Source organism: Phyllobates terribilis, unplaced genomic scaffold (genome assembly GCF_046119375.1).
Source record: "Phyllobates terribilis strain yellow unplaced genomic scaffold, ASM4611937v1 Scaffold_2816__1_contigs__length_104948, whole genome shotgun sequence".
In the NCBI taxonomy this organism is placed as follows: Eukaryota; Metazoa; Chordata; class Amphibia; order Anura; family Dendrobatidae; genus Phyllobates; species Phyllobates terribilis.
This window is the reverse complement of record NW_027365570.1, coordinates 28046-38432: the sequence shown is the minus strand read 5'-3', so window position 1 is coordinate 38432 and position 10387 is coordinate 28046.

Below are 10387 nucleotides of genomic sequence, written 5' to 3'. Positions count from 1 at the left end.
ATGATATGTTGAGGGGAAAACTTTCATTGCGTGTATCCATGGCCGGCCGATAATGCAGTTATAGGACGATTCGCATTCTAGCATGTTGAATTTTACCTGCAAGTTGACACTACCAGCATAGACAGGCAAAACTATATCCCCGAGAGTATATTTTACCTCTCCGTTGAATCCTACCAACGGGATCCTAGTTGCACTAACATCGTTTTCATTTAAGCCCATTTCTTTCAAGGTATTCAAGTTGATCATGTTAGTGGAACTACCCGTATCCACTAGAATGCGCCAGATTAAGCAATTACCGATGGTCAGGGATATGACCAGGCCATCGTGATGTTCCTCCTCACATGCGTTGGAGTCGCTGAAGGTAATTGATGTCGAGATATCTACCTTCCTACCTTCAGACTCTAATGGTGGGAGAGAATTCATGATGTTGCTTTTAGCTCGACGCTTAGCGGATGAATGTGAGATACCACACAGTTCTGACCCCCCCTGATATGGTGTTAATAACCTTGGCAGGGACGGTCGAAGGTGGCCGTTCGGAATTCACCTGATCGCGACGTGTCAACGTTGCTTTTCCCTTTTCTGACATCATATCTTTGAGGTGTCCCAGCGACAAGAGACTCTCCACTTCTTTGGGGAGAGCAAAGCACTCGTCAGTGTTGTGACCATGGTCCCCGTGGAAGTCGCACCACCTTGATGTGTTGTTTTTGAAGTCATGTCGATCAATTCTCTGCGGCCATCGAACTTCTTTACTATACCTGTCTCGAGATTGTACCAGCTCGGCGGTGGATACATTGAAACTGCACCTTTGGGGGTAAAGCTGGGTGATCCTTCCAACCGTTCCCCCGGTCTCAACCTTGGACCGCGCGATCCTTGTCTTCGCGATTTCGTGTGTATGGTTGGCTCCGTCGGTCTCTACGGTTATCTCCATTTGACCATCGCTCAATGCGGTCGGAATTGATGTCTAGTTTGAGAGGCTCTTCATCTTCTTCCAATCTGATCTGGGCCAGGGCTTTTGCCTGGACGTCTTCAAAAGTTGAGCAGGGGTACTTTGTCAGTTATCGGTACAATTCGCTCCCTCGAATGAGTCCTCGACGGAAAGCTTGTATAGAGGTCGCCATGTCACAACTCGGGATATACACCTTTTCCCTATTGTACCTGTTAAGGTACTCCCGAAGTGTTTCACTGGGGCTCTGGACGACGTAGTATAAGTCATTGGACTGCTTTTCTAATTTCCGGCTGCTGGCAAACTGGACTTGGAAGGCGTTGACGAGATCGGCAAAGGAGGAGATTGATCCCTGGCGTAGGTGCATAAACCATGTTAAAGCTGGCCCGATAAGGAAGTCCCAAAGCTTTTGCACATGACCACCTCTTGATCTTTCTTGGAAACCGATATCGTCATGAGTTTTTGCTTATACAAGGCCACATAGTCATTGGGGTCGGTTGTGACATCGTAACTGACCATGCTGGGCAGGTGAAACTTCTTGGGTATATCCACAAGTGCAATCTTTGCAGAGAAGGGAGATTCCTCAAAGCCGTTTGGTGCTTACCTCTTAATTGGTGGTGGAACTCCCGGGATGTTGGCGAACCGTTGGTCGAGTGCTTTCATATAGTCTCCCAAGGCTTGTTGTACCAGAGTCTGCACCCGCACGTCCGAATCAATCACAGTCCCTGGCACCTGCGTAATCCACCTCACGGAGACATCGCTTGGAAGGACCTCCTGGAGCGCACCGATCCCAGGCTGAGCCATCGCTGCATTGACACCTTGGGGCGTCATATCCACATCTTCTAGGTTTAAGCGAACACGGACATCTCCCAGGATTTCTATGCATCGAGACCTAAGAACGTTTGACCCGACTGATTGCATTTGCAATCTCAGGGAAGCATTTTCACCGGCCAACTTTGCGTTTTCGGCGACGAGGGTCTCGCTGAGCTCCTGATGCCGTTGTCGTTGGTCGGCGATCTCCTAGAGAAGTGACTCCATCGTTCGGGCCATCTCACGCATCTGGGCAACTTCATCGGGAGTGTTTTCGACAGTGGGTATTTTGTCTTGTAGGCGACGACTGGAATCACCTTCTTCCATGGTGACTCTGTCATTGGGTGGAGGCATAGTAGTCATGGTTTGCTGAACAGGAATAGAACTTTAATTGATGCAGAACCGATCGATTGCCCCACGGTGGGCGCCAAATTGTTTTTGGGGAAAAAGTGCTCTTACGAAACTAAATTGCCTAATTCGTGGGAGCAACCAATCGGACTATGATCAACCTCAAAAGTACTTGTGAAAGCTAAAAGAATAAGATTCAATAAAGTAGTTGAATTGTTAAGATGGGATCTCTGTGTTTTTCAGTCATGACGTGTGCTTTACAAGAGTTCGTTCGTGGCATTTATACAAGCAAAATTCGAATGTTGGATGTGGGTCGTCGGGTGCGAGAAATGCGATGATCGTCCGGCCGTTACTCGCCTAACGCTCCATCACATAAATGCCAAGCCCGACTTCTTCGCAACGTCCAATCCAACAATTTATTCCTGCTGGGCCGCTGACCAAACGTGTTTGGGCCGTTCGGATTTGTAGCCCAACACAGACTATTTAACTACTTGTGACGCATAACAAGACAATAATTTTGGGTTTATCATTGGAAAACTTTTCTACCAAATATTAGTAATCTCTGCACAATCCAATAACTTTTAATGAAATCTATTCGTGACAGTTGAATTAAGGAAGTCCCTGCATGTAAGGTTTGGATTGCTTGCTGACCGGCCTCTACTCTTAGCAGGAAATGCTCTAAAATATGTAGATAACAACATCAACACAAAGGTCTCAGTAAAAGGGGTAATATCCTTGTTTCTAAGAACTTGTACATCTTATGTATTTTCTGAGAAACAATTATGGTGATTTCAGGCTCTGTGTCGCTGATAAGTGTGCATTTAGGAATACATAGCAGTTAGGGTAAGAAATTGGTAAATCATGTAAATATTGTGATTGCATGCAGTTAAATCTGCTTTAGATGAAACTGCCATCTTACCGACATAAATTGCACGTGCAGTTTCAGGAGGTCATTTCTCTCTCGTTCAAGGTTCTTACGAATACTAGATGGTTTTGATGAGTGATGACTCGGTACATTATTTCTTTGTTGTAAACTTTCAATGCAGCTATTTATTTGATAAGTTAAGATACAACTTAAATACTATTTTATGTGCGGTTTTACTTGATGTTCTAGGTGATCGCTATCCTTACAGAACTTAATGCTATTTATTCTGTCCTATTCTGTTACTCTGTAGAGATCAGAATTATTGGATTACTTGTTGATTGAAAGATACATATTGCTGATTTAATATATAGAAGTAGTAACTTCGATTTTTGTTTGCTGATTTACTTGTTGATTGAAAGATATGTATAATTGGTTTATTGGATTACTCTGATTCTGCTTTAGTTTATTGGATTACTCTGATTTTAGTTTGCTGATTTACTTGTGGATTTTAAGATATATATATATAGCTGGTTTATTGGATTATTCTGATTTAGTATACTGCTGGTTTTGATTTTAGTTTGCTGATTTACTTGTTAACTGAAAAGAGATTGGTTTCGATCAAATTTTAATGGTCTTGTAGAACCAAGTTTGCCATAAGTAGGAACATGCATTAATAATGCAAACTATTTCCTGTTGTTACTGTTTATTAAGTATTCTAAACTTTAATTTGAAACATCTAAAGTACATTGTGTCTGCACTCTTTACTAACATAAGATAAATTGGCAGGAGCATAGAGAGGCCAACCCCATTGGATAAACTATACCTACATCTTCCAGTTAGAGGTTTTGATCAACCGAGTTCTATTGGAATATCAGGCTCCATAGGCAACGGCCTAAGTGCAAACAATCAATTTGTAGTATGTAGTAGTAGCACATGAACAATATGGCTAAGAAGTATAATAACGAGCGAGATAAACTTGTTGATGTTGAAACTACCTATTGTATCTCATCGTCTCATTGCTCAACTTAAAATGCAAGAGCTAGATCTCTCTAATATGCCAATTTAAAATTGAAAATAATAGAATTTAGTGGTCTTTTTATTTAGAAACTTATCAATTTATGTTATCTTTTCATCATTAATAGAATTTTGTTCTTTCGTATTTGTCAAGATGTTTTAGATTATCACTAATATGAGTCTCATTAAAAATTAAATGTATCAAAACTCTCCTAAATATATCCACGTTTAAGGCATTTCAAATAACGGTGCTTTCAAAGTGTGGTTAGTCTACAACGACGTTAAGAATATTGCTATAGGAGAGTAGTAACATTGACAAATCGGATTGCGACATTTCTACGCTGCAATAATGTTTTTAAAAACGACGCTAAAGGACTTTCTTTTACTAGTGAGATTTTTTTTATCTTGAGAGAGAATGGCTTTCGAGTTTGATAGTGGATGTAGTACCGTTTGCCATTTGAGAGTGAATGTGATTGTGTATGCACGCCATTTGAATTTAAAGTGTATGTATATATGGCTTTTGATTTTAAGCATGCACTTAAATCTTTGTACATGTAAAGTTTGAAATTATACATATCTTTTGATCTAAAATTGCATGTGAATTTGGTATTTGTGAAGCTGACTGAAGAGAAAAGTGCGCAAAGAGCATAAAATCATGCACAAGGGTAACAAGTACATTTCTTGGGTGTAACTCCAAGGGTGTTGTAAATTTCGGAGAAAATATGATCCTACTAATGAGGGTAGAGTAAACAATGAAATGTCCGGATTCCATAAATGGACAAGCACGCAGGCTTCCCAAACTATGGAAGCAAATCAGTGCATGAAAGCATAATCAAAGCAACAGTCTCAAAGCATAATGCATAATCATAACCAAACTATAGTGCAAGAACCAATGGAGGAAAACAATCATGGAGAAGTAAGAACACATGGGTGATAATCAGGAAAGCGACAACCTCGGTGAGAATCCGATTACCTTCGAAGACGAGTACATTTCGGGCATGCTGGATGAAGTAGACAGCCACCGAGAGAGCAAATACCTAATCCCGTGCAAGGCACCCGGACCCATGAGTGCACTGCCACTGTAGTGAAGGGTGTATCGAAGATGCCTCAGAAGAAATGTAGAACCTCACTCGGACCTAACACCAAATGGAGGACGGGTACTCACACTCAAAGAGCAGATGATCATGGGTCTCCAACTCCGCTCTACACAAGCGACAAGTCGGATCAATGTCAAGGAACAATATCTTGTCATAAGTCGAGAGCCTGCCCAGAGTAGTAAGCCAAAAAATAAAACGTGGTTAGGAGTGCAGTGTGAAGGCCACACCTCCCTAAACCATCTCACAACCGGAAGATGGACTTGGAGAGCCTCGTAAGCCGAATATACACAAAATCTTCCAGCAACACACCACTCGGAGAGTCTCTAACGTACTCTGAGCTCTCCCCTCTAACTGATCAACCCGGTCACGCATCTGGAGTATAGCCTTGATTAGGTGCGAATCACGACGATGAGCCACCCAATCCAAAGGGTCAACCACATCGAGGTAACGATGGTGAACCACAAACTCTCCCGCAAGTCAGAGATGTACCTGATGTGCTTGAGCATGAAGCACTGGTTCCAAACACCCAAATCCAGGAGAACAAGGCCACCTTCCTCCCGAGGAACGCACACCTTAGCCCAGCTGACACGAGACCTTTTCCATACGAAGCCCCGACAAATACCAATAAGACTGTGAATAACTCCCGCAAGAAGAGAAAGGATGGACATGCCTTCCTTGGTGGGAATCCGGCAAGAAAACAGTCATGGAGAAGTTGGAACACATGGGTGATAATTAGGCAAGCGACAACCTCGGTGGGAATCTGGTTGCCTTCGAAGAAGAGTACATTCTAGGCATGCCGGATGAAGTAGACAGCCACCGAGAGAGAAAATACCTGAGCCCGAGCAAGGCACCTGGACCCGCGAGCGCACCGCCGAAGCCACTGCAGCAAAGGGTGTATCGAAGATGCCTCAGAAGAAATGCAGAACCTCACTGGGACATTACGCCAAATGGAGGACGAGTAATCGCACTCAAAGAACAAATGATATTAGGTCTCCAACTCTGTCCCACACAAGCAACAAGTTGGATCAATGTCAATGAGCAATAGCATGTCATAGGTCGAGAGTCTGCCCAGAGTAGCAAGCCACAAAATCAAAGCGTTCTTATGAGTGTAGTGTGAAGGAAACACCTCCCTAAACAACTCACAACTGGAAGATGGACCTGGAGAGCCTCGTTAGCCATATATACACTAAATCTTCCAACAACACACCACTCAGAGAGACTCTCTAACGTACTCTGAGCTCTACCCTCCAACTGAATAACCCGATCACGCTCTTGGAGTATAGCCTTGATCAGTTGCGAATCACAACAATGATCCACGCAATCCAAAGGATCCACCACACCAAGGCAGCGATGTTAAACCCGTTGAACCCACAAACTCTTCCGTGAGTCAAAGATATGCCAGAAGTGCTTGAGCATGAAGCACTGGTTCCAAACACCCATATCCAGGAGGCCGAGGCAACCCTCCTCCCGAGGAACGCACACCTTATCCCTGCTGAATCTAGGCCTTTTCCAAAGGAAGCCCCGACAATACCAATAAGACAGTGTATAACTGCGGCAAGAAGAGGAAGGATGGACATGCCTTTTCTATCAAGTTTTTGATATGAGTTAATAATTCTATTAAGAAAATATCAACTATATATCAAAATTATCCTTTTTCAAACCTTTTTCTTAATATTAGCCCATTCTCCTCCTATTGTTCATACTATTCTCTCTTCTTTAGTTTATAATTTTTGAAATAAACTATCATATTTGTAGGAACAAATTGCTAGGATAATTTATTTTAATATACTTAATTTATTGAATAAAAATTATTCTTCTAAAAAATAACTTAATTATTGAAATGTTTAAAAATCCTTTAATACGGTTATATTATTTTTCATTTTTAAATTTATAACTATATTAGACATATATATTAACATATAATAAATATCTTTTCCATGAACTATATTTCTTCCCTAAGAAATAAAACCTGCAATACCTTATATTTTATTTTATATAAAATTGAATCCAATTATTTTGACACTTTTTAAAAATAAAATAAAATAAGCAAAATAAGGCATTTTATAATAATACATTTCTTTTTATATTAAACTTTGTCCAAACAATAAATATTTGAACTACATAAATAAAATTTAGTGTAGGTTTTGAAATAAATCGATTCTGGATCGTATCAAGTAGCTTGAATCGACTAGCTCTTATAAAAGAGTAGCTCAGCCAACTCTCCTAAGTGTTTTAAAGATAAGGAAGTTGAAAACACATTTAAGCTAGTCTAATCTCCAAGTTAAACACAACAAGCTAGTCAGCTAGTGTGTTAGAGTTGCGGAATAGGAGATTAGCTACAACAATTTGAACTTAATATTGTTAGATGATAAGCTCGACTCAAATGCAAGGATTTTCCCAAGGTGAGAACCCTAAGATTCTACTAAGCTAGGGATAAAACTCACCACTAATAGATTATATTAATCAAGAGTAATTACAACACTTTGTAACACACTCTCTCAACACAATTTGGCGTTCAGCACAGTACAAGCAAGCCTCTCAACTCTCAGTGTGATTTAGACCACACTCTAACTTCACGTGAATTTGGAAAAGAGTAGCTTTGCTCTAGCTAACACTCTTTTCAATTCGCTCTTGCTTTCTTCTGTCAGCAAGTGAAGTTTGCCTAACCACTCAGCTCTATATCTTTCTCTCCTAAAGACTTTTAACTCTATTATGCTCTTCTCAGCTCATGTGCCTAACATCACCTATTGCACATATTTATAGCATTCCTAAACTTATCTTCCAAGTAAAGAAAATCTAAAATATATGGTAATGAAGAAGTTCACACTGGAAATCTGTGTCATCGATCCTTTCCCTGAAGCACATCAATGATTCCACGCGTTTTGTTCTTCTTATCTTGAGTAAACATTTTTTCCACGTTGGCAATCCTCTCTACATCCTTAGCGCTTCTTTCATTCGTCCAGCTTGGCGATCCCCGTTCATCAATATCCATAGGTAGAAGTTCCTTTATCCCCTATCCTTAGCTTCTCGGCCTTCCTTCCCTGTGCTCTAATTCACTACACGCTGGTGCATGATTCATTTGTAGGACTCACTTCTTGGCACTTGATTACTTGTACACTCTATCCGAGGCTGAAGCGTGATCCACTAGCTCGCAGCCACTATCTTCGCTTTAGCTAGTCCTTCCGTCTTCACAACTCATCACCTGGGTCTTGATTTCTTCTCTTTATTTCTTCACACTGCCTTGGAGAGACTCACTTTCCCCGCTAGGCCTAAAGCTAGTCTCCATATGGACTCAGCTAGTCTGCTTGTGTCAAAGCTACTCTCCGAACTCCTCAAGCTATGCCCAGAAAGCTTATCACACACAATAGACATCAAATACTAATGTTTATCATCATCAAAATAAGCGGAATGATTGAGCTAGCTAGTTACACACTCTAGCTCAAACCAACAATTTCACCCTTTTTTATGATGACAAACACTTAAACAATAAAGGACATAATATTTTAAAACATACTTAGTTAATCTTAAGATATGCAATTAATCTTAATCAAATACTTTCGGATATAACAAATTATCTCAATATCTTGCTAAACACACTTAGCAAGAGTACCTTTGTTCCCCCTTAGTCTAAGCTGGTCTAAAATCTCCGCCCTAATTTGAATAAGATATGAACTTGTTTACTTCCTCTTTTGACATCATCCAAAAGTGCAAGTGTAATTCATGCAAAGGGAACTAAATTGGAATTGGGAAAACAAGCTTAACTCAGTAATCATGCATATTAAGTCGTTCAGCATAGAAAAATAAGATGTAACCATGCAAAAAACACAAGATTATAGAAACCATAAGACATACTATATTATCATTAAGTCCTTACACCTTTTTGTTGCAGGAAAACCTTAGAGATTATGATTTAAACATTTTGGAAGGCAAAAATAACACACAGACACACAAACACATAAGCTTTAACCCTAGGCGTCACGTTGACGTGTAAGAGCAACCAAAGTCTGTAAAATACTAGCTTGTTCTTCTTGGCGCTCTGTGATCAACTGAAGCTGGATGGATATCTCGGAAAGGCACTTGTCAAGGGTAGAGCATTGAAACTGGACAGCTTGGACAATAGAAGCTTGAGATTCGCTGGCAGCGGGTGTAGCTAAATCTCTGGACTGATTGCGTGAAGAGCTGGCAACTCGCTGAAGTAGCTTTGCAGGAGGGGGCTTAGACACGAGCTCGGAAACCTTCTCCAAAGTAAGCACATGAAGCTAGTCTGAGAGACTAGCTTGTAAAGGCCTTCAGCCGTTAACATGTGCGCTATAAGATGAGGGAATGGAAGAGGGAATCCATGGTGTGCTCGACTAACAGCCATGTGAGAGAACATTATTTGGGTTGTGTTGATGAGCTCCCTGCGCAAAAACTAGTCCATGATACAGTAGTCAGAGATAGTCACTAGGTCGAGGTTGGAATTCCTTGGAGTGATATTCTTGTCGATGAAGTGGTGGAGAAGCCGCTTAGACATTGAAAGGTGATCAATCTTCAACGTTGCAGGGACATTTTTACCAAAAATAGTCTCCTTGATAAGTCTGGAATTTGCTGGACAGTTCTTCTTGTGAAGATGACCAAAACAAACCACAGAGCCATGTGGTCCAGGCTCTTGACCTATTACCCTAGCCATGTTCTTAACCTTGAAGCTTTCTTGAGTATCATTCATCCACACAAAATTGATAGAAGAGGGTTCACCAGAGGCAGAGTTTGTAGAATAGCGAGAGTAAATCTGGCGGACAAGATCAAGATCAGCTTTTGTTACCTCATTTTCAAACTTGTCCCAGTTCTGCATTTTCAAGCTTTTCTTAATCCATTTATACTGGATCACTGAGCCACTTGTCTAGACTTCACTTTTCTGTGCTGAAAGGACTACCTTCCTCGTTAAGCAGACTTCGTAGTTAAGCAAACCCCAAAAGTGACTCAGACTGCCTCTGAAGCTACTCTCACACACACGCTTGATCATGATAGGAGTCTAAAGCAAGTGTATATATGCACCCAATGTATCATTTAAACATGTAAAAGAATAACGGGATAATGCACATTTCCTTGTAGGGACATAACACACTCACACACAACATATAATGAATATAACATATGTGCATAAGAAGGTAACTAGCTTTTACACAAAATTAATACTTTCTATTGTGGAGTTTATCAAGGAAATAAGGAAGCGTCACATTAATATTTAGGCAAGCGACACTGTAGGAATGGTTGATTTATTAAGGCTTGTAATATGGCAAGAAGACGATCATCGTTTTCAATTTGTGGCAC